The 24,223-nt window shown below is 40.5% G+C and overlaps 1 protein-coding gene and 1 pseudogene across 3 annotated transcripts in view; one reads left to right on the top strand and one right to left on the bottom strand.

Annotated features, from left to right (window-relative positions):
* Positions 1–24,223, top strand: part of WDPCP (WD repeat containing planar cell polarity effector) — a 426,161-nt gene that overhangs the window by 35,187 nt on the left and 366,751 nt on the right. The gene's annotated exons all lie outside the window — the stretch shown is intronic.
* Positions 4,919–6,911, bottom strand: LOC144324413 (histone-arginine methyltransferase CARM1 pseudogene; annotated as a pseudogene).

Below are 24,223 nucleotides of genomic sequence, written 5' to 3'. Positions count from 1 at the left end.
AGTTTAGTAGGGGTTAGAGAGATAAGATAAATAGACAGATATTGAATTTAAATCTGTTATTAGTGCAATGGGCTATGAGGAGGGTAAGAGCAAGGGAATGGCTCCTTGAGATGGAGGGACTGGAGAAAGCCCCTTTTAGCAACCGATATTTAAGCTACAATAAAAGCAAAGTAGAGAGAGGAGTGTTCCCTTCAGGGGGTCATCATGTGCCAGGACTTTCAGGTGGAAAAGATCCTAGTGTGTTGGGGGCCTAAGGGAAGCCGGGGGGGAGGTGGTGGTGGTGGTGGTTAAGACTTAGCAAGGTGAGAATGGTGAAATTGTAAAAATTAGAAGGATACATGGAAGGACTTGCAGGCCAAGTAAAGGACAACAAAGGGGACTTGCAATGGATTTGAGGTTGGAGATGGATAGAATCCATTTACATCTTAAAGGATCTGCCTGCAGCATAGAGAAAGTATTAAATATAGATTAGTTGGGGAGGCCGTAATCAGTTTTAGAGGTAGCAGATGATGGCAGTGGAGATGGAGAGAACTAGACATTCAAGATATTTAAGGTATAGAATAGACAAGACTGGGTGATGGTTGTAATTGTAACCATGAGTGGTGAGAGAGAAGGCAGTGTCAAAGATAGCTCTGGTTTTTGATTTATCAACCTTTTTTTGCTAACTTTTGAATTGTATTTGTAGTTTTTCTTTTTTTACAATATGCCCAGATTTACAACTTTTCAGTTGTATAAACTGATAGAATTTAGTTCTTTTTAAAAATAGATATTTGGGGCACTTGACTGGCTCTCAGAGGAGCATGCAATTTGATCTTGAGGTTTTGAGTTTGAGCATCATGTTGGGTGTAGATTATTTAAATGAATAAATAAAAAACTTTTAAAAAAGACTAAAATCTTAAAAAAAATAGATGTTTAACTAATGTGGGATTCTTGGTTTTATATACTGATTTCCTGCTTGCTTTTTAGGTTACTTAGCAATATAATACTTTAAAAGTTTTTTGAAACTTTACAGTGAACAAGGCACAAAGTTAGCAAATCAGACGTAAATTGAATTTAGGCACGAATAAAACCACTGACACCCTATTTATTTCAGTGGCTTCTAGATGTCTTACTATAATTCATCTTATAGGGTTTGAATATTTCTTTAGTTTTCTGAATACTTTTTTTTTTTGGTATATTTTTTTATTGGAGTTCGATTTGCCAACATATAGTATAACACCCAGGGCTCATCTTGTCAAGTGCCCCCTTCAGTGCCTGTCACCCAGTCAGTCCATCCCCTAGCCCCCCCCTCCCCTTCCTCAACCCTTTGTATGTTTCCCAGAGTTAGGAGTCTCTCATGTTTTGTCACCCTCTCTGATTTTTCCCACTCATTGTCTCTCCTTTCCCCTATAATCCTTTTCACTATTTTTTATATTCCCTGTTTGAGTGAAACCATATGATTGTCCTTCTCCGATTGACTGACTTCACTCAGGATAATACCCTCTAGTTCCATCCACATTGAAGCAAATGGTGGGTATTTGTTGTTTCTAATGGCTGAGTGATATTCCACTGTATATATAGACCACAGCTTCTTTATCCATTCATCTTTCAATGGACACTGAGGCTCCTTCCACAGTGTGACTATCGTAGACATTGCTGCTATAAACATTGGGGTGCAGGTGTCTTGGTTTTTCACTGCATCTGCATATTTGGGGTAAATCCCCAGCAGTGCAATTGCTGGGTTCTAGGGCAGCTCTTTTTTTAACTCTTTGAAGAACCTTCACACAGTTTTCCAGAGTGGCTGCACCAGGTCACATTCCCACTAACAGTGCAAGAGGGTTCCCTTTTCTCCACATCTTCTCCAACATTTGTTGTTTCCTGTCTTGTTAATTTTCACCATTCTTACTGGTGTGAAGTGGTATCTCGTTGTGGTTTTGATTTGTATTTCCCTGATGGCCAGCGATGCAGAGCATTTTTTCATGTGCTTGTTGACCATGTGTATATCTTCTTTACTGAAATTTCTTTTCATGTCTTTTGCCCATTTCATGATTGGATTGTTTGTTTCTTTGTTGTTGAGTTTAATAAGTTCTTTATAGATCTTGGATATTAGCTCTTTATCTGATATGTCATTTGCAAATATCTTCTCCCATTCTGTAGGTTGTCTTTTAGTTTTGTTGACTGTTTCTTTAACTGTGCAGAAGCTTTTTATCTTAAGTTCCAGTAGTTCATTTTTGCTTTTGTTTCCCTTGCCTTCATAGATGTATTTTGTAAGAAGTTCCCGTGGCCAAGTTCATAAAGGGTGTTGCCTGTGTTCTCCTCTAGGATTTTGATTGATTCTTGTCTCCTATTTAGATCTTTCATCCATTTTGAGTTTATCTTTGTGTCTGGTGTAAGAGAATGGTCTAGTTTTATTCTTCTGTACGTGGCTGTCCAATTTTCCCAGCACCATTTGTTGAAGAGGCTCTCCTTTTTCCAGTGGATAGTTTTTCCTGCTTTGTCGAATATTAGTTGACCATAGAGTTGAGGGCCCATTCTGGGTTCTCTATTCTGTTCCATTGATCTATGTGTCTGTTCTTGTGCCAGTACCACACTGTTTTGATGATCACAGCTTTGTAGTACAACTTGAAATCCAGCATTGTGATGCCCCCGGCTCTGGTTTTCTTTTTTAATATTCCCCTGGCTATTCGGGGTCTTTTCTGATTCCACACAAATCTTAAGATGATTTGTTCCAACTCTGAAGAAAGGCCATGGTATTTTGGTAGGGATTGCATTGAACATGTAAATTTCCCTGGGTAGCATTGACATTTTCACAATATTCATTCTTCCAATCCATGAGCATGGAATATTTTCCCATCTCTTTGTGTCTTCCTCAATTTCTTTCAGAAGTGTTCTGTAGTTTTTAGGGTATAGATCCTTTACCTCTCTGGTTAGGTTTATTCCTAGGTATCTTATGCTTTTGGGTGCAATTGTAAATGGGATTGAATCCTTAATTTCTCTTTCTTCAGTCTTCAGAAATGCCACTGACTTCTGGGCATTGATTTTGTATCCTGCCACATTGCCAAATTACTGTATGAGTTCTAGCAATCTTGGGGTGGAGTCTTTTGGGTTTTCTATGTAGAGTATCATGTCATCTGCGAAGAGGGAGAGTTTGACTTCTTTGCCAATTTGAATGCCTTTTATTTCTTTTTGTTATCTGATTGCTGAGGCCAGGATTTCTAGTACTATGTTGAATAGCAGTGGTGAGAGTGGACATCCCTGTCGTGTTCCTGATCTTAGGGGAAAGGCTCTCAGTGTTTCCCCATTGAGAATGATATATGCTGTGGGCTTTTCATAGATGGCTTTTAAGATGCTGAGGAATGTTCCCTCTATCCCATGTGCACTTGAAGAGTTTTGATGAGAAATGGATGCTGTATTTTGTCAAATGCTTTCTCTGTATCTATTGAGAGGATCATATGATTCTTGATTTTTCTCTTGTTGATGTGATCAATTATGTTGGTTGTTTTACGAGTGTTGAACCAACCTTGCATCCCAGGGATAAATCCCAGTTGGTCATGGTGACTAATCTTAATGTATTGTTGGATCCTATTGGCTAGTTTCTTGTTGAGCATTTTTGCATCTGTGTTCATCAGGGATATTGGGCTATAATTCTCCTTTTTTGGTGGAGTCTTTGGTATTGGAATTAAAGTGATGCTTGCCTCATAAAATGAGTTTGAAAGTATTCTGTCCCCTTCTATCCTTCAGAACAGCTTTAATAGAATAGGTATTGTTTCTTCTTTAAATATTTGATAGAATTCCCCTGGGAAGCCATCTAGCCCTGGACTTTTGTGTCTTGGGAGGTTTGTGATGACTGCTTCAGTTTCCTCCCTGGTTATTGGCCTGTTCAGGTTTCTCTTTCTTCCCATTCCAGTTTTGGTAATTTGTGGTTTTCCAGAAATGCATCCATTTCTTCTAGATTGCCTAATTTGTGGGCCTATAGTTGCTCATAATATGTTTTTAAAATTGTTTGTATTTCCTTGGTATTGGTTGTGATTTCTACTCTTTTTTTTTGAAACATACATTTCCTTGTTTATTTGTTTTGTTTTGGGGGGGAGGGGGCGGAGGTCCCTGCAAGGCCCCTTCCCAGGCTGGGGAGGGACCGAAATGCCATCATAGTATTAGGGACTGGAGCATCTACAAATATTGAGGGAAACACACAGGCCTAATGTGAGCTACAAGGAAAAAGGACGCCTTCCACGATTGATCCTTGAGGTTTCTCGTGTCTGCCCCGAGCGGCTGACAGTGACCCTTCCCTCCAGGCCCGGGGCCCACGGGGCCACCTGTTCGAACTCTTGGCAGGGGTGGGGGAGGGGACCTGCAGGGGCTCAGGGACAGGACAGCAGCAAGAGGCAGGGGCCGAGGACGGAGGGCCTTCCCGACAGCCTGGGTGGGTTGTACATTCAAGTGTGAGGTGAACCCTTTGGTGGGCGGGGGCCTCGGGTCTCCAGAGGCCTGGCCCCACCCCTGTCCCGAAGACTCGGCAGGGCTGCCCCTCACCACTGAGCCTCTGAGTTGGGGAGAGGGGCTGCTGGCTCGGCCAGGCCGGCCTGGTTTCTCAGAGGGTCTGTGGATTGACACTGGTTCTTCTCGTAAAAAAATTAAATTAAAAAAAGCAGCATGTCATGCCCATTGTGACCAAGGCCTGGTAGTTGAAGGGGAGGCCCCGCCCAGTCAGGACTGCCTTCCCATTGGAGACAGGCAAAGTGGGGGGACAGGCGCCAAGGGACCGGGTGGGGTGGCACCTGCTCCCCCCATCCCTCCCAACTCCCCGCCAGGCCCACAGCTGTCAGGCCCGGACACGCCTGTTACAGAAGATGTCAAACCCAGGTCAGGGTGGAGGGCAGGAGGGGGAAACAGGGCTCCCACGACATGATCTTGTGTAAAATATGGCAGCGACACACGCTCAGGGCCAAGATGTGGGTGGGCGGTGGAGTGGGGGCGGCGGCGGCAATGTTGTGTAAAAAAGTGTCCAAGTTCCCATAGCAAAGAGGGACGTGACCAGGTGTTTGGGCTTCTCCGGTACAGGGGTGAAAGCCGCCCAGGTGGGGGTGGGGGGGTAGGGGGGTGGGGGGGTGGGCAGGGTCTTCATTTGGCTTCCTGGTGCTGTCAGTCTGTTCCACGCCGGCGGGGCCCAGCTCCCATAGTGCATGGTGTTGGGATGGACATGGGGGAGGCCATGGAGATGGCAGGGCCGCCCATGGTGAACTGGCTGTTGACTGCGTAGTGGGCGCTGGAGCCGCCGCCGCTGCTGCCCTGGGCGCCGGAGGACCCTAAAGGAATCAGGTTGTTGTGGCCCACGCTGGAGCCGCCGGCGATAACACTGCTCAGTCGTAGGCGGTCAGCATCCCCGCCACAGCCATCCCGCTGCTGAGGTTGTAGGTGCTGCCCGTGTTCCACATGTTCTCGGAGGGGGACGTGTAGTGGGAGCCGGGTGGGGGCGAGGGCGTCGTGCCGGTGTACCTGAAGAAGGGGTTTTTCAGATCCAGGAGGTTACTGGATTTGGAGCCTGTCTGGTCTACCTGGGCCACAATACTGATGTCATAGCTCTGTCTTTGGTTGGCAATAAGCAGACATGTCCCTGAGAGCGTGTCCCCGGCCTTGGCGAACAGTGGTGACTGGAACAGGCACCAGACCTGGCACCGGTGGGTCAGGGGCTCCGTCGGGGCCGTGGAGAGCCGCACTGTCATTATGGAGCCGATGAAGGCGACAGACCGTGATCGAGCCTGGAATGCAGCATGTGGAATTTGAATGGGATTTCTATCCTGTGCAAATCTCCTTCTTTGGCTTCTAAGAAGTTCACTGTGTACTTGACAGACTTGGCCATCAGGATCCAGATGTCAAATGTGTCCACCACAGGCTGCCGGAAATACTCGTCCCCCGCAGCGCCTCGGAGGGCTGACAGGTCCACTCCATGGAAGGATGGCTGGTACCAGAAGTTCCCTTGGTGAACTGTTCCATGTAGAGCTGTTCATCCGTGAAGGGCGCAAGATGGACGTCACCAATGGTGGGGAACATGTCCCCCCCCGCCGGGCCTCAGGTACTTCTTGGCGTGGAGGTAGCTCTCCAGCATGCGCTGGTTGAAGAGCATGTAGCCCACAGGCTCTGAAATGATGATGTCCACCTGCTCAGGGAGCAAGACTTCCTTCCCGGGGATGACCACGATGCGCTCAGTGAGGTGGTTACTCTTCACCAAGACCTCGGCGTGCTGGGCCATCGTGCTGGCCTCCACCGCATAGATCTTCCTCGCTCCAGCTTGGGCAGCGAAAAAGGAGAGGATCCCAGAGCCGCAGCCAACGTCCAGAACAATCTTGTCCTTGAAGTCTGTGTGGTTCTGCAGGATTGCGTGCTGGTAGGTGCCCGTCCGCACGTAGTCCTGCATCCTGTTCTGCTGGGACAGGTAGCCATAACTGGAAATACTGCACGGCAGAGGACTCCTCTGTGCGCTCGCTGAACACCGACCGCTCCAGGGTGTGGCCCCGACAGGTTTTCAGGATGTTATAGAAGGAACAGAAATCATTTGGTGTGGCGAACTGGATGAGGACACTGTTGCAGCCCAGGGTGGTGATGAAGGACCGCTTGCCCACGCGGCTGCACTCTCTCTCTCCGGACACCGAGCACTTAAAGACGCACACATCTTCATGGCTGTAGAGGGCGATGCCCGCCGCGGCCGGGCCGGCGCGCACCTCGAGGCGCAGCGCCTGCTGCTCCGCGTGCCGCTGGATCTCGCCGTTCGCGTCGCGGATGGTGAGGAGGCGGGCGCCGGGGAACACGGACACGACCGCGCAGGGCCCCGCGCTGCCTGGGACCGCCGCCGCCGCCGCCATCTTAGATCCCGCTCCAGGCCCCGCCGCCGCCATCTTAGATCCGGCTCCAGGTCCCGCCGCCGCCGCCACCATCTTAGATCCGGCTCCAGGCCCCGCCGCCGCCGCTGCCAACGCGCAGCGATTTCTACTCTTGAATTCATGATTTTATTAATTTGAGTCTTTTCTCTTTTGTTTTTAATAAGGCTGGCTAATGGTTTATCTATCTTATTAATTCTTACAAAGAACCAACTCTTGGTTTTGTTGATCTGTTCCACAGTTCTGGTCTCTATTTCATTGAGTTCTGCTCAAATCTTTATTATCTCTCTTCTTCTTCTTGGTGTAGGTTTTATTTGCTGTTCTTTCTCAAAAGTTCCTTTAAGTGCGAGGTTAGCTTGCATATTTGAATTTTTTCCAGTTTTTTTGAGGGATGCTTGTATTGCGATGTATTCTTCTCTTAGGACTGCTTTTGCTATATCCCAAAGATTTTGAACAGTTGTATCTTCATTTTCATTAGTTTCCATGAATTTTTTTAATTCTTCTCTAATTTACTGGTTGACCCATTCATCTTCTAATAGGATGCTCTTTAAACTCCACGTATTTGAGTTTCTTCCAAATTTCTTCTTATGATTGAGTTCTAGTTTCAAAGCATTGTGGTCTGAAAATATGCAGGGGACAATCCCAATCTTTTAGTATCAGTTGAGACCTGATTTGTGACCCAGTATGTGGTCTATTTTGGAGAAAGTTCCTTGTGCACTTGAAAAGAATGTGTGTTCAGTTGCGTTGGACTGGAAAGTTCTGTATATATCTGTGAAATCCATCTGGTCCAGTGTATCATTTAAAGCCCTTGTTTCTTTGGTGATAATTGTGCTTATAATATCTGTCATTTGCAGAAAGTGCCGTGTTGAAGTCTCCTACTGTTAGTGTATTATTATTTAAGTATGTCTTTACTTTGATTATTGATTGATTGATATACTTGGCAGCTCCCACATTAGGGGCGTAAATATTTATGATTGTTAGGTCTTCTTATTGGATAGATCTTTTAAGTATGATATAGTGTTCCCCTTCATCTCTTACTACAGTCTTTGGGATAAACTTTAATTTATCTGATATGAGGATTGCTACTCCAGCTTTCTTTTGAGGATCATTTGAATGGTAAATGGTTCTTCAATCTTTCATTTTCTGGGAGGTGTCCTTAGGTCTAAAATGAGTCTCTTGTAGAGAAGATGGGTTTTGCTTTTTTATCCAGTCTGAAACCCTGCGTCTTTTGATGGGATCGTTTAGCCCATTCACGTTCAGAGTAACTATTGAAAGATATGAATTCAGTGTCATCGTAATGCCTATTCAGTCCCTGTTTTTGTGGATTATTTCTTTGGGGCTCCCTTCTTCTCTTACAGGGTCCCCCTTAATATTTCTTGCAGAGCTGGTTTGGTGGTCACATATTCTTTCAGTTTCTGCCTATCTTGGAAGCTCTTTATCTCCCCTTCTATTCTGAATGAGAGCCTTGCTCGATAAAGTATTCTTGGCTGCAGGTTCTTCTCATTTAGGATTCTGAATATATCCTGCCAGCCCTTTCTGGCCTGCCAGGTCTCTGTGGAGAGGTCTGCTGTTAACCTAATACTTCTCCCCATAAATGTGAGGGATCTCTTGTCTCTTGCTGCTTTAAGGATCTTCTCTTTATCTTTGAAATTTGCAAGTTTCACTATTAAATGTCGAGGTGTTGAACAGTTTTTTTTATTGATTTTGGTGGTGGGAGCCTCTCTGTCTCCTGGATCTGAATGCCTGTTTCGCTCCCCAAATTAGGGAAGTTCTCAGCTATGATTTTTTCAAATATGCTATCTGGCCCTCTGTCTCTCTCAGCCCTCTCTGGAACTCCAATTATATGCAGATTCTTCCTTCTGAGGCTGTCATTTATTTTCCTCAACCTTTCCCCGTGGTCTTTTGTTTTTCTCTTTTTTCCTCAGCTTCCTTCCTTGCCATCAATTTGTCTTCTGTGTCGCTCACTCTTTCTTCCACCTCATTAACCCTCGTTGTTAGGACCTCCAGTTTGGATTGCATCTCATTTAATTGATTTTTAATTTCCGTCTGATTAGATCTAAATTCTACAGTCATGAAGTCTCTTGAATCCTTTATTCTTTTTTCCTGAGCCACCAGTAGCTTTATAATTGTGCTTCTTAATTGGCTTTCTGATACTGAATTGTAATCCAAAGTCTGTAACTCTATGTCAGAGAGTACTGTTTCTGATTCTTTCTTTTGTGGTGAGTTCTTCCTTCTAGTCATTTTGCTCAGTGCAGAGTAGCTGTATGAGCAGGCTGAGTCAAGAATATCAACCACGACCTAAGTAAATTTCACCCTACATGATTCTGCGGAGGTCAGAGACCAGAAAATGAAAATAAAGATCAGAACGAAATAAAACAAAAGGACCACTAAAGTGAGAAACAAATTTTAAGACAAAGTAGTAAAAATGAAAAGGCCAGGAATCCCAATGAAGAAGAAAAAAAAAAAGAAAAGAGAAAAAAGTAGATAAGCAAAAGAGTAAAAAAAAGAAAGAACAAAAGGGGAGGGGGACTGGGAGATGGTGGTGATGACAAAGTTGTATTGGAGGGAGAATGTCATCTACCCGAGGGGTCCTAGTGGTGGGTGATCCTCTTGGTTTTGAGTGTATTAAGTTCTGTATGTTAGAAGATGCTCAGTCCCAAATTTATATAAATCAGAAATACTTGTATAGAGCCCCAACATTAACCACCAAAACATAAATGAGATAAAAGAGGGGAGCAGAATGGGAATAAAGAGAGGATATAATCTCACAGAATGAACCAGCATAGTATACCACTTGGTTCTGGGTGCATGCTGGTCATGTTTAGAAGGTATTAACTTCTGCCTTTGTATAACAAAATGAGGCAGAGAAAACAAAAAACACAAAACAAAAAAACATATCTTGTTTATCTTTCATAATTAAGTTGGGTATGTTGAAGGGAATCTAGAAGTGGAAAATATATGTAAGACATGTAATTGTAGAAATGTGAGTCAAAAAGGAAGAAACTTAAAAATGAAGAGGTGGTAAAATATTGTAGTTAAGGTGGGAAAAGTGAAAAAAAATTGGAAATTTTTAGTCTGATATAAAAACGAGTTGTACTGGAAAAAGAGGGAAAACCGGGGGGGGGGGTTCCCTCTAGTTATGTATACTATAAATCCCTCAACCTTCCCCCAGAGCTTTCCAGTGCTGCTTGATCAAGAACTTGCTTTTCCCCTGTCCTTCCAGCTGGTCTTCTTGGAGAGCCTCTGCTGTGCTGATTCTCAGGTGGTTGTACCTTGGGGAGATGCCCGCCCCCTGCTGGGTACTGGGCTCAGCGGGAGCCGTTGACCCCGTGAGGCCTCTGTTCCCTGGCGGCCTTGCCTCTCCTGGGCACAGGGTGACACAAGGAGGAATAACGACACTGGCGGCGGGCAGGTCTGCAGCTCTGGAGTCAGCTCCCCTGTAGTAACTACCGCAGCTCCCAGTCGGCACTGGCCTAGGTGCTTGCAGGGTGGCGGGGTGCGCTGATCTGCACAGCTTGGGGGTGCCTGGCGGCAGGAGCATCCTCGCTACCCTGTGCCCTCCCCGCCTCTGCATCCCAGGGGGACCGCAGGATCTGGGCTGTGTCCCCTGGCGCCCTGGGGTCTGGGGTCTGCGCTGCTGGAGTCGCGCTCCCCGAGGCGGCTCCCGAAGGCAGCAGGGCGCAGCCCTCTCTGCCTGGAGCCCCTGCCTGACCACCTGGCTATTCCCCGAGGCCCCACCGGGCGCTCCAGCCCTTTACAGAGCTCGGCCGTAGTGTGTGGGGTGCTCGCCGGGGGCGCACTTCCTCTCCTAGTGACCCGGGGAGACTGGAGGCCCCAATGCCCCCTCCTGCGGTTCTGCCCGAGTTCCCTGCTAAGCGCCTTTCCCTCCGGGAAGAATCGATGCGGATTTTTAAAGTTACGGCTTGTCCAGGGCTGGACTTTTCCTGTCTCCAAAGCTCTCACTGCCGGGCTTTAACCCGGCTTCTTGTGGGGGCCCCTCCCCCACTTGATTCTTTTTTATTTTTTTCTGCCTTCTTAACTTTCTGGAAGCGAAAACCCTTCTCTCTGTAGCATTCCGGCTGTTCTCTCTTTAAATCTCAGGTCTTGTCCGTAGGTGTTCAGGATGATTTGAGTTATCTAAGTATTAGTTAGTGGGGCCAGGTGAAGTGAGGACCCTACTCTTCTGCCCTCTTGCCCCGCCTCTAAATAACAAAATTTTTCAACAAGACAAAATAACTTACTGTGGTTTTAGCTTATGTGACAGTTTCTGCATGACGTTTTCTCAAGCTAGTGGATATCTTCTTGCTTGCTCTCTTCTGCCACTTGTTCTATTGCCGTTAGATATTTTTGTGAGGTCATTTCAAAACTTGTGTAATCATTAAAACCTTATTTTTTGGATGATATTAAGATGAGAATTACAAATGAAATTCAGTCACTGAACCAGCAGTGCGCAATATGTGTGTTAGTGTATTTGTGTATGGTACCTATACATATTTCTTAGCTCTGTTCACTGAGAGGATTTAGAAGCAATGAGCACACTTGTGCCTAGATCTTGGTTCCAGATGTCATTCTCCATTAAAAAGAAATTAGGGCGTCTTAGGGAAATGGCTTGTTGACCAGAAAGCAACGAAGTGTTGAAAGAATGATTAAACCATGTCAAAAGCACACAGGAGCCAGCTCAAAGTACCTCTTCTAGTTGAATCAGTGGCACTTTGAATGTCAAAGTAAATAATGATAGTTGAATTCATTGAATAAACTGAAATCCATGAATATATACTGATAAAGTAAATGAACAATAAATAGGATTGAATGGAAGGCACTACCTTACAGTAGAATACCAACTAATCTAGATAAAATGTTGGAATTAGAAAATCACCTTTGGATTGGGGAGTAAGATAGCACAGTAGTAGAGGGACCCTGAGCTTACCTCATCCTTCGAACACAGCTAGATCAACATCAAATCCTTTTGAACAACTAGGATATATCAATATGAAGATTAAGAAAATCTGCACAATTAGAGGGAGAGAACATGGCAAATGGGAGGTTTGGAGATATGAATTGGGTAAGAGAAAAGCTGTGGGCAATAGAGGGAAGGGAGCCCTTATCATGGAGAAAAGGCAGGGTGAGAGAAAAAGAGGGGAAAATAGCAATGCGTTGGGTTCGCAGAAGATGTGGTTGTATGGGGATCCCATTGGTAGAAAATGTTTTCCTTCCTGGAGTACATTTGGAAGAGGACATACTGCCTCTCCAAGGACAAAAGACCCACTGGGCATCGCTGAGTGGCCATTCAACAGCAGAGGACAGAGGTGCATGCAGAGGGCAGATAACCTAGTTGCAGCTTTTTGGTATACTTCACCATGGACTCTAGGCACTTGCCCAGCCTTTTTTTTTTTACTTGCCCAGCCTTTTGACTGCTTTTCTGGAACAGAACATCACTGGGAGCAGTGCTGTGAAGCTCTCCTCTGGAGGAGGGGAGTGGGTCCGAGCCTTGCCATGCCCTTTAAAAGATTTAGACTTCTGAATCCTGCCGCATGCCAGAGACAAAACACACGAGAATGGTAGTGCCTAATGCACCCATGGCCAAGGCACGGACAGGTTCAGGGTACGGATTTGACAGAAGCCTGGGACAAAGGAGGCTAGTGTTGGCTTTTCTGTGAGGGCCTCCTGGACAGTGGGGGTAGCTGAGCATGGACCTCACTGAGGGAAGGGGAGGGTGATGCCGTCTTACACCCCAAGCCCACCAGCACAGTGGGACTTCAGAGAGACACAGCACCCCCACTGGTGTCTGGAGTCACATTTACACAAACCATGTTCCCCTGCACCCAGCAGGGGCATCTTTACTAGGGCAGGTATGACTTTGGGCCAGTATAGCAGGCCTGTCCCCCAGACCATCAGCACAGGCATGTTTCCGGTCTGCTGATCATAGAGTATCCTAAAGCACCAATTTAATTCTGGTGGATATAGGACTGGGCCATTTATTTATTACTTATTATTTATCATTTATTTTTTTTTCTTCTTTCTTTAGAATCAAGTTTATAGTTTTTTGTTTGTTTTCTTGTTTTTTTGAATCAGGCTTCTTTTTTTCTCTTTTCTTTTCTTTTCTTTTCTTTTCTTTTTTCTTTTCTTTTCTTTTCTTTTCTTTTCTTTGGAATCAAGCTTAATATTTTTTTTGTTTGCTTTTTTGTTCCTCCCCCGGGGTGCACTTCCTCTCTTAATGACTCCGGGAGACTGGAGGCTCCACTGCCCCTCCTGCAGTTCTGCTGATTTCCCTGTTGAGTGCCTCTCCTCCTGGGAAGAATCTGGGGGAAAAAGTGGCAGAAAGTTTATTTGAACAAATTATAACTGAGAACTTGCCTAATCTGGGGAAGGAAACAGGCATTCAAATCCAAGAAGCACAGAGAACTCCCCTCAAAATCAACAAAAACAGGTTAACACTAAGATGTGTGTGAAACTTGCAGAATACAAAGAGAATTTGAAAAGCAGCTAGGGACAAAAGATCCTTAACCTATAAGGGTAGACTCATTAGGTGAGCAGCAAACCTGTCCACAGAAACCTGGCAGGCCGGGAGAGAGTGACTTGAAATATTTAACATGCTAAATGGGAAAAAATATGCAGCCAAGAATACTATATCTAGCAAGACTGTAATTCAGAATGGGAGAGATGAAGAGTTTCCAAGACAAAGACTAAAGGGAATTTGTGAACATTAAGCGAGCTCTGCGAGAGATATTAAAGGGAACCCTTTGAGTGGCAAAGAGAGACCAAAAGCAGCAAAGAGTAGAAAGGAACAGAGACAATCATCAGGAACAGTGATTTTACAGGTAATACAATGGCACTAAATTCATATCAATAATTACTCTGAATATAAATTGACTTGATGCTCAATCAAAAGACAGGGTATCAGAGTGGATAAAAAACCCAAGACCCATTGGCATGCTGTTTACAAGAGCCTCATTTTATTTTAATTTTTATATATTTATTTATTTTTTAAAGATTTTGTTTATTTGAGTGAGCAAGAAAATGCAGGAGTGGGGGATGATGCAGAGAGGGAGAAACAGACTCCGTCTGAGCAGGGAGCTCAATACAGGGCTCGATCCAAGAACCCTGAGATCATGACCTGAGCCAAAGGTAGGTGCTCCACTGACTGAGCCCAAGAAGAGACTCATTTTAAGCCCAAAGAACCTCCAGATTGAAAGTGAGGATGTGGAGAACCATTTATCCTGCTAATGGACACCAAAAGAAAGCTGAAGTAGCCATACTTACATCAAAGTATATTTTAAACCAGAGACTATAACAAGAGATGAAGAAGGGGACTGTATCATAATAAATGGATCTATCCAACAAGATCTAACAATTGTGATTACTTATGCCCCCAACTTGGGAGCACCCAAAATATAAATAATAACAAGCTTAAGGGAAATCATTGATGATAATACAATAATGATAGGGGACTAACACCCCACTTACAGCGATGGACAGATAATCTGAATAGATCAACAAGGAAACAATGGCTTAGAATGACACACTGGTCCAGAGAGAGTTAACAGATATACTCAGCGTGTTTCATCCTAGAGGAGCAGAATACACATTCTCTTCGAGTGCAGATGGAGCATTCTCCAGAGTAGATCACGTACTGGGTCACAAATCAGGCCTCAACTGGTACAAAAATACTGATATCATACCTTGCATATTTTCAGACCACAATGCTATAAAACTTGAAGTCTACCACAAAAAAAAAAAAAATTTGGAAAGACCACAAATACATGGAGAGTAAAGGACATCCTACTAAGGAATGAATGGTTTCACCAGAAAATTAAAGAAATAAAAAAAATACATGGAAGCAAATGAAAATAAAAACCTGACATTCCAAAACCTTTGGGACAGGACAAAGATGGTCCTAAGAGGAAAGTAACATAGCAATACTGGCCTTCCTCATGAAACAAGAAAAGTCTCAAATGCACAACTTAACTTTACACATAAAGGAGATGGAGAAAGAACAGCAAATAAAGCCTAAAACTAGCAGAAGGAGGGAAATAATTAAGATTAGAGCTGAAATCAATGATGTAGACATAAAAAAACCAGAATAGATCAACAAAGCTAGGAGCTGGTTCTTTGAAAGAATTAACAAAATTTATAGTCCTCTAGCCAGACTTAGCAAAAAGAAAAGAGAAAGGACCCAAGTAAATGAAATCACAAAGGAAAGAGGAGAGATCACAATGAACACTGCAGGAATTCAATTATAATAGAAGATTATGAGCAATCATATGACAATAAATTGAGCAATCTGGAAGAAATGGATGCTTTCCTAGAAACATATACTACCAATACTGAAACAGGAAGAAATACAAACTGAAGACTTTAAAGAAATAACTGTAAAGAAATTGAATCAGTAATCAAGAATGTCTCAACAAACAGGAGTCCATGCTGGATGGCTTCCCAGGTGAATTGTATCAAGCATTTAAAGAAGAAATAATATGTATTCTTCTGAAACTGTTCCAAAAAAATATAACAGAAGGAAAACTTCCAAACTCATCCTATGAGCCCGTATTACTTTGATTCTGAAACCAAAAAAAGACCCACTAAAAAGGAGAATTACAGTCCAATAATACTGATGAACATGAACCCAAAAATTCTCAATAAGATTCTACCTAATTGAATCAACAGTATATTTAAAAGGATTATTTAACATGATCAAGTGGGATTTCTGGCTTGCAGGGATGGTTCAATATCCATGAATCAATCAGCGTGATATATCACATTAATATAAGAAAGGGTAAGAATCATTTGATCCTCTCAATAGATACAGAAAAAGCACTTGACAAAATACAGCATCCTTTCTTGGTAAAAACTCTCAAGAAAGTAGGGATAGAATAACATCATAAAGGCCACATACAAAGACCCATTGCTATTATCATCTTCAGTGGGAAAAGAGTGCGAGCTGTTCCCTTATAGTCAGGAACACAATAGGGATGTCCAGTCTTATCACTGTTGTTCAACATAATACTGAAGTTCTAGCAATCAGACAACAAAAGAACAAAAAGAAAGAAAAAGCATCTAAATCAGCAAGGAAGAAGTAAATTTCACTCTTTGCAGATGACATGATACTCTCTGTACGGAACCGAAAAATCTCCAACCAAAAAACTGCTAGTACTCACACATGAAGTCAGCAAATTCATGGGATATAAAATCAACATACAGAAATCTAGAAATTTCTATGCACCAAAATGAAGCAGTGGAAAGAGAAATCAAGGAATGGATCCCATTTACAATTGTACCCAAACCCATAATAAGATACCTAGGAATAAACCTGTATTCTGAAAATTGTAAAACATTGATGAAAGAAATTGAAGACACAAAGAAGCAGAAAAACATTTCATGCTAATGAATTGGAAGAACAAATATGGTTGAAGTGTGTATGCTACCCAAAGCAGTCTACACATTCAGTGGAATCCCTGTCAAAATAGCAACAACATTTTTCACAAAGCTAGAATAATTTTAGTATTCATACAGAATCAGAAAAGACCCTAAGTAGCCAAAATACTGTTGAAAAAGAAAAACAAAGCTGGAGATATCACATTTCCTGACTTCAAGCTGTATATGGAGCTGTGATCATCAAGGCAGTATGGTACTGGTACAAAAACAGATATATAGATCGATGGAACAGAAGAGAGAATCCAGAAATGGACCCACAATTATATGGTCAACTGATCTTCAACAAAGCAGGAAAGAATATCCAATAGAAAAAAAGTCTCTTCAACAAATAGTGAAAAGTGGAAAAAACCACATGCAGAAGAAGGAAATTGGACCACTTTTTATTTTTATTTATTTATTTTATTTTTTAAAGATTTATTTATTTATTCATGAGAGATAGAGAGAGGCAGAGACATAGGCAGAGGGAGAAGCAGGCTCCATGCAGAGAGCCCGATTTGGGACTCGATCTTGGGACTCCAAATCACACCCTGGGCCGAAGGCAGGCGCTAAACCACTGAGCCACCCAGGTGTCCCTGGGCCACTTTTTAAAAGCATACACAAAAATAAATTCAAAATGGATGAAAGACCTAAATGTGAGACAGGAAACCATCAAAATCCTAGAAGAGAACACAGGCAGCAACCTCTGACCTTGCCTGTAGCACCTTCTTACTGGACATGTCTCTGGAGGCAAGGGAAACAAAAGCGACAATGAATTATTGGGACTTCATCAAGATAAGAATTTTCCGCACAGTGAAGGAAACAAAAAAACTAAAAGGCAAACCTCAGAATGGGAGAAGGTATTTTCAAATGACAGATAAAGGGCTGGTATCCAAAATCCATAAATATCTTACAAAATTCAACACCCAGAAAATAAATAATCCAGTTAAGAAATGGGCAGAAGACATGAATATATATGTTTCTCCAAAGACATACAGATGGCTAACAGACTCATGAGAGAATGCTGAACACCACTCATCACCACCATATTTGTAATGAAATATTACTCAGGCATCAAAATGAATGAAATCTTGCCATTTGCAAAAATGTGGATGGAACTAGAGTATTATGCTAAGTGAAGTAAGTCACTTAAAGACAGATGCCATATGATTTCACTCATGTGGAATTTAAGAAACAAACAGATGAACATAAGGGAAGAGAAAGAAAAAAACAGAGAGGGAGGCAAACCTTGAGACATTCAACTGTAGAGAGCAAACTGAGGGTCGCTAGAGGGGAGTTAGGTGGGGGGGTTGATCAACTAAATGAGTGATAGGCATCAAGGAGAGTATGTGTTGTGATGAGCATGTTCTATGTACGTGTTGAATCGCTAATTCTACTCCTGTAACCAATACTATACCACTTGTTAAGTAAGTTGAATTTAAATTTAAATAAAATCCTGGAAGAAAACAAATTGAATCACCTTTGCCAGCCCTCAGAGCAATAATTTATTTAGGGAAAATTATCAGTAGATACTATTATAGTGAGTGTAAGTTTGATGAAAAGCAGGATATTTGCATAGTCAAAATATCTCCCTGTAAAATACTAATTATTTTTAAATAAGAACAAAATTCTTATTTACTGAGGCAAGTAATATCTTCATAAGTGATAGAATTTACCAACCCCAGTAATGGGACATGCCAACATTGTATGCCTCCTCATAATGAACTTAGAAGAGCAAAGCTTCAGTTCTGTCAAATTCTTGCCAGAAATGTGTAAGCCACATCTCATCTTGACAAAGAAACATTAGAAAAATCCCAACGGAAGAACATTCTATAAAGTTAGCAGCATTTATGCTTCAGAAATGTCAAGATCATCAAGATAAGGAAAAACTGAAGATGCATTCTAAATTGAAGTCATCTACACAGACCTGACAATGAAATGCAAAACATAACCTGAATTGTATCCTGGACATTATTGCAACAGTTGGTGAGATTTGAATTGGTCTTTGGTTTAAATGGTAAAATCATATTGAAATAAATTTGTTCATTTTGGTGATTGTACTATGGTTATGTGGGATAGTGTCCTTGATTGGAGGGAATATACTTATAGGAGTATTAAGGGGTAATAGGATATCATGTGGCAACATAATTTTGAATAGTTTAGAAAAATATTTGTGTATATGTGAGTGAATGTAAGTTTAATGAGGTAAGTTAACAATTGGGGGAGCTGGGTCAAGAATGTATAGGAGTTCTTTGTACTAATTTGCTACTTTTCTGTTAGTTTTAAGTTATTTCACATTTTAAAAGAAATGCTGTCCTCAAAAGTTGAGTATCCCTATGATATAATTTACATTGAATGCTCTACCTATGAGGAAGAAAATTTAATTTTAATTTTAAAAATATATTTTATTTATTTATTTATTTATTTGACAGAGAGTGTGCACATGAGAGAGGGGAGGGGCAGAGGGAGAGGTAGAACTAGACTCCCCTCTGAGGAAGGGAGCCCATGGGGGGCTCGATCCCAAAATATTGAGATCATGACTTGAGCAAAGGCTAATGCTTAACCAACTGAGCCACCCAGGTATTCCAAGTTTTGTTTTTTTGCTTTGTTTTTTAATTTTAAAAGGATCGAATTGATGCAAAGGTGAGTTTGAGTATTTATACAAAATAGATGAATGAACATTTGGGCCTTGAATATAAGAAGGTTGACATGAGACTTTTGATTTTTTTTATCTTAAAAAAATACCTTGTCATCCAAAGTACATAAATCATTTCTAAGCAGAGATACATTAAGGAGAAATGGCATCCTAGAGGACGAAACACCTCAGGCATTTATCTCGTGACCTTACCAGATGATAGACCTTGAAGGAACTTCAAAGCTGCAAAAATAACTGGCTCTGACATGTACCAAGATAGGGGAAATACTTTCACAACTTTGAAATAAATGCCTAGTCTTTAAAGAGAGCAAAAGAAAAAGTAGTATCATATTTCATAAATAGAATTTAACAGTTGAATAGTTCACATTATTCATTTGTGATTTTGTTGTTATGTGGGAAAAACTTATAAAATTAAGTCAAGCTTCTTTTTTTTTTTTTTTTTTTTATATCCATTCTATCCCTCCCCACTTCCTACTCCCCTTCTGGTAGTGTGCCCTGAAATTGAAAGCTTTAAAACTTTCATTGCTTACCCCCCATGTGTTAGTGAAAGCCTGTTTGGTGCTTCTCTTTCACTTGCCTTGGTCCTACATAGGTCAAATTTCACTTTGCACCCTTAGCTGATATCTGTGTTCTTCTGTAGTTTAGTGGTAACCTATGTTTCTTACTTTCCTTAACTTTACTACAGTGTAGAAATCATCTTGACACATTTGTATTTGTTTTACCCTGGAAAAAAATTTTCGGTTCTAATTACATGTGATTCTCTCACCTGTGTTCTTTCTGAATGTTTGCTATTCATCTATCAAAATACGTTGAGGTTTTTTTGTTTCTTCTGGAAAGATCTTTTGAATCTTCTTGCAAGGTCCATGGTAATTTCCCTGTACTGAGACATCTTATAGCTTGTTTGTTAAAGCCTTTTCTATGACATTTAATCTTTAAATCTTCTGCATTTTTGTTTTCTTGTTAGTATCTGTACCCTTCTGTCTTCTCAACTAATTTGTAAACTCGAGGAGGAGATACTGTATTTGTACTTGCCAGTCTTTCTGACAGTGCCTACCTGTCTTCTTAGTCGAATTACTTTTTAATGTACACAGTTATCCTTTAAACACTTATTACCTAAAATGTTTTAAAAATGGCATGTTATTATTTTTGGAATTTGTTTAAAATTAAAATGATTTTTCAAAGTGAATTGGGCATAGGTATACTTTTTTCTCTTGGAATAACTGGAAAAACAGCATAAAAAAGAATGAATTGAGAAAATTTATCTTTTATAAAGGAAATTATTGTCTCTTAACATTCTAATTTAAAAATGCCCAAATACATATTAAATATGACACAAATGAAAGAAATTTCTAAAATTTCTTTTGGAAGAATATAGTACAGCACTTAACTATATAACATTTACCTATATAGAATATAAAATGTTATTTTAAATAAAACGAAGAGTACTCATGCTTAGTTGTTTACTAGGTTAAAAAGAGTTGAGAAAGAAAGAATATGTTGGGGACAGATTAAAGAAAGGCAACTAAAAATCTAGATTATAAAAAAATATTCATTACCCTTTTCAATTGGGTGACTCTGATTTGAACAGATAATTCACGTGTGTGTAGTTGCTTTTAGGGAACCAAAACATTATACCCATGTTTGGCTTTTACTACATTTTGGGACTTAATTGCTTTCATGTTACCTAAGATCACTGTGGCCAACTTTTGTGGCCGTTATAGTAGTTGGATTATTGACCAGACTGCTTTTTAAAATATCCAAAGCTTTCAGTATGGGAAACTCCTTTTTTCTCTTTTGACTATCACTTTTCAAAAATAATTAATAGGCATCTGTAAACTTACCTTTGGGACAGTGAGGGGTGGAGGAAGCAATGTCTTTGGCAACAGTCTGCAGCTTAGTATTATATTGCTGAGGTTCATTCATATTTTTGCATGTCACTATGGTTCATTTGTTTTAACTGCTTTATGGTATTCTGTTTAGTTTATTCATTTATTATCTTGGGGATAGACATTTGGGTTTCCCAGTTTTGGTATTCTGAAGACAGGTACATTCTTATACATCTCTAGTACATGTTTTGGGGAATACATACCTATAAGTTAGAAATGCCAGGCCATATGGTATATGAATGTTCAGTCTTAGAGAATAATGTCCAACCCAACTATTTTCCAAAGTGTTATTTCCTTCAGGTTGAATTTTAGGCCATTTTGACACAATCACCATAGTCTTTGAGAGCTTCCTTGTATTCAAGTATAATAAGATATTTGAGGCCCATCTTGTAGATTTTCTTTTCTAGACCTGGAATTAGCTTTTTCTCCAAGAAGCCTTGGTCCTTTTGGAAATATATATAGAGGCCACAATTTGGGCAGAAGTGCATGTTATTGGATTGGTTATCTTTTTCTAGGCCTTCTTAGTGGATAGAGATAGGAAATATGTATTTTTGAGGGGAGAAATACATCATGAGTTCATACTGATATTCTGACTCAAAATCACTAAGAGGGTTTTTAACTTCTTTGATTTTATTTATTGTATTTTTTTCTCATGCTGAAAATTGTGGTTCTAAATGATAATCAACATAATTACTTAATCCAAACGTGATTTTAGTGTAACAATATCATTGACTATCAAAACCAGTAATTTCTTGGCATTTCTCCCTTCTCCCTCCCTTAGGATATTCCGCTAGGGATGAATAGCATATTGCTGTGTTTTAAAGTCACTTAAAGTAATTCTTGGTGTATTTGAACTTCAGTTCATTCTTATCTGTTATTTTACCTAAAAATTTTTAATTAAGTTTTTTATTTTAATTGTAGTATAGTTAATATACAGTGTTATATTAGTTTTAGGTGTACAATATAGTGATTCAACAATCTGTACGTTACTCAGTGCTTATTATTATAATGTACTCTTTAATCCCCATCACCTATTTCACCCATCCCTCCACCAATCTTCTGGTAACCATCTGTTCTCTATAGTAAAGAGTCTGTTTTTTGGTTTGTCTGTCTCTTTTTTTTCCTCTTTGCTCATTTGTTTTGTTTCTTAAATTTCACATTTGTATGTGAAATCATAGTATTTGTTTTTCTTGACTTGTTTGTTTTGCTTAGCATTAATACTCTAGCTCCATACATGTTATTGCAAATGGTAGGATTTCATTCTTTTTTATGGTTGAATAATATCCCATGGTATATGTGCACCCCCCTCTTTATTCGTTCAGCTTCTTATGGACACTTGGGCTGCTTCTATAATTTGGCTATGGTAAATAATTCTGCAATAAAAAGGGGTGCACATATCCCTTTGAATTTGTGTGTGTGTTTTGTATTTTTTGGGTAAATACCCAGTAGTGTGATTACTGGATCACAGGGTAGTTGAATTTTAACTTTCTGAGGAACTTTCATACTGTTTTCCAGAGTGGCTGCACCAGTGCACTCCCTCTGACAGGTTTCTATTTCTCCACATCCTCGCCAACAGTTGTTGTTCTTGTGTTGTTGATTTTAGCCATTCTGACTGGTGTGAGATGATACCTCATTGTGGTTTTGATTTACATTTCTCTTAAGATGAGTGATGTTGAGCATCTTTTAATGTGCCTGTTGGCCATCGACATATCTTCTTTGAAGAAATGTCTGTTTATGTCTTCTCATTTTTAAATTGGATTATTTGTGTTGTTTGGTATTGAGTTGTATCAGTTCTTCATATATTTTGGATACTAACCTTTTATCAGATATGTCATTTGCAAATATTTTCTCCCATTCAGTAAGTTGTCTTTAGGTTTGTTGATTGTTTCCTTTGCTGTGCAGAAGTTTTTTACTTTGATGTAGTCCTAGTAATTTTTGCTTTTGCTTTCCTTGTTTCAGGAGACATATGGAAAAAATTTGCTCATCTGATGTCAGAGAAATTACTGCCTGTGCTCTCTTCTAGTATTTCTGTAGTTTCAGGTCTCACATTTAGGTCCTTTATCCATTTTGAGTTTATTTTTGTGTATGGTGTAAGAAGATGATCCAGTTTTCATTCTTTTGCATGTAGCTGTCTCGTTCACTTAACTAACCCTTTGTTGAAGAGACTGCCTTTTTTTCCCCATTGCATATTCTTTACTTCTTCATCAAAGAATAATTGAGCAATAAACATGGGTTTATTTCTGGGCTTTCTATTCAATTCCATTGATCTGTGTGCCTATTTTTGTGCCAGTACTATACTAGTTTGATTACTACAACTTTGTAATATAACTTGAAATCTGGGATTGTGAAACCTCCAGCTTTGTTACTCCTTTCCAAGGTTGCTTTGGCTTTTGGGGATCTTCTGTGGTTCCATACAAATTCTAGGATTGAACAATTCTAGTTTTGTGAAAAATGTTGTCGGTATTTTGATAGGGACTTCATTAAACTGGTGGATTGCTTTGGGTAGTATGGACATTTTAACATGCTCTTCCAATACATAAGCATGGAATATCTTTCCACCTGTGTTATCTTCAATATTTTTTATCAATGTTTTATAGTTTTCATAGTATAGGTCTTTCACCTCCTTGGTTAACTTTATTCCTAGGTATTTTATCATCTTTGGTGTAATTGTAAATGGGATTGCTTTCTTAATTTGTCTTTTGCTTTGTTATTTGTATGTAAAAATCCCACAGGTTACTGTATGTTGATTTTGTATCCTGCTACCTTACTGCATTCATTTATCAGTTCTAGTAGTTTTTTGGTGGGGTGTTCAGATTTTCTATATATCATTTGCAAATAGTGAAAGTTTTACTTTTTCCTTACCAATTTGGATGCCTTTTATTCCATCCTCTTCTCTGATAGCTGTGGCTAGGACTTCTAGTACCATGTTAAATAATAGTGGTGAGGGTGGACATCTGTTTTTTTTTCCTGACCTTAAGAGAAATGCTCTCAGTTTTTCCCCATTAAGTATGATGTTTGCCATGGGTTTTTCATATGTGGCTTTTATCACATTAATGTATGTTCCCTCTAATCCTATTTTGTTGAGGGTTATATCATCTGCATCTATGAAATGATCATATGGTTTTCATTCCTTTTTTTATTGGTGCAATATATCACATTGGTTGACTGGTAAATATTGAGCCACCCATGCATCTCAGAGATAAATCCCACTTGATCATGGTGAATGATTTTTTTAAATGTATTGTTGGATTTGAATTACTAATACCTTTTTGAGGATTTTTGCATCTGTGTTCATCAGAGATATTGGCCTGTAATTTTCTTTCTTTCTTTTTTCTCTTTCCTTTTCTTCCTTCCTTCCTTCCTTCCTTCCTTCTTTCTTTTTTTCTTTTCTTTTCTTTTCTTTTCTTTTCTTTTCTTTCTTT

Source organism: Canis aureus, chromosome 11, assembly GCF_053574225.1.
Source record: "Canis aureus isolate CA01 chromosome 11, VMU_Caureus_v.1.0, whole genome shotgun sequence".
NCBI lineage: Eukaryota > Metazoa > Chordata > Mammalia > Carnivora > Canidae > Canis > Canis aureus.
The sequence above is the reverse complement of the archived record's forward strand: the minus strand, read 5'-3'. Positions and strand labels throughout refer to the sequence as shown.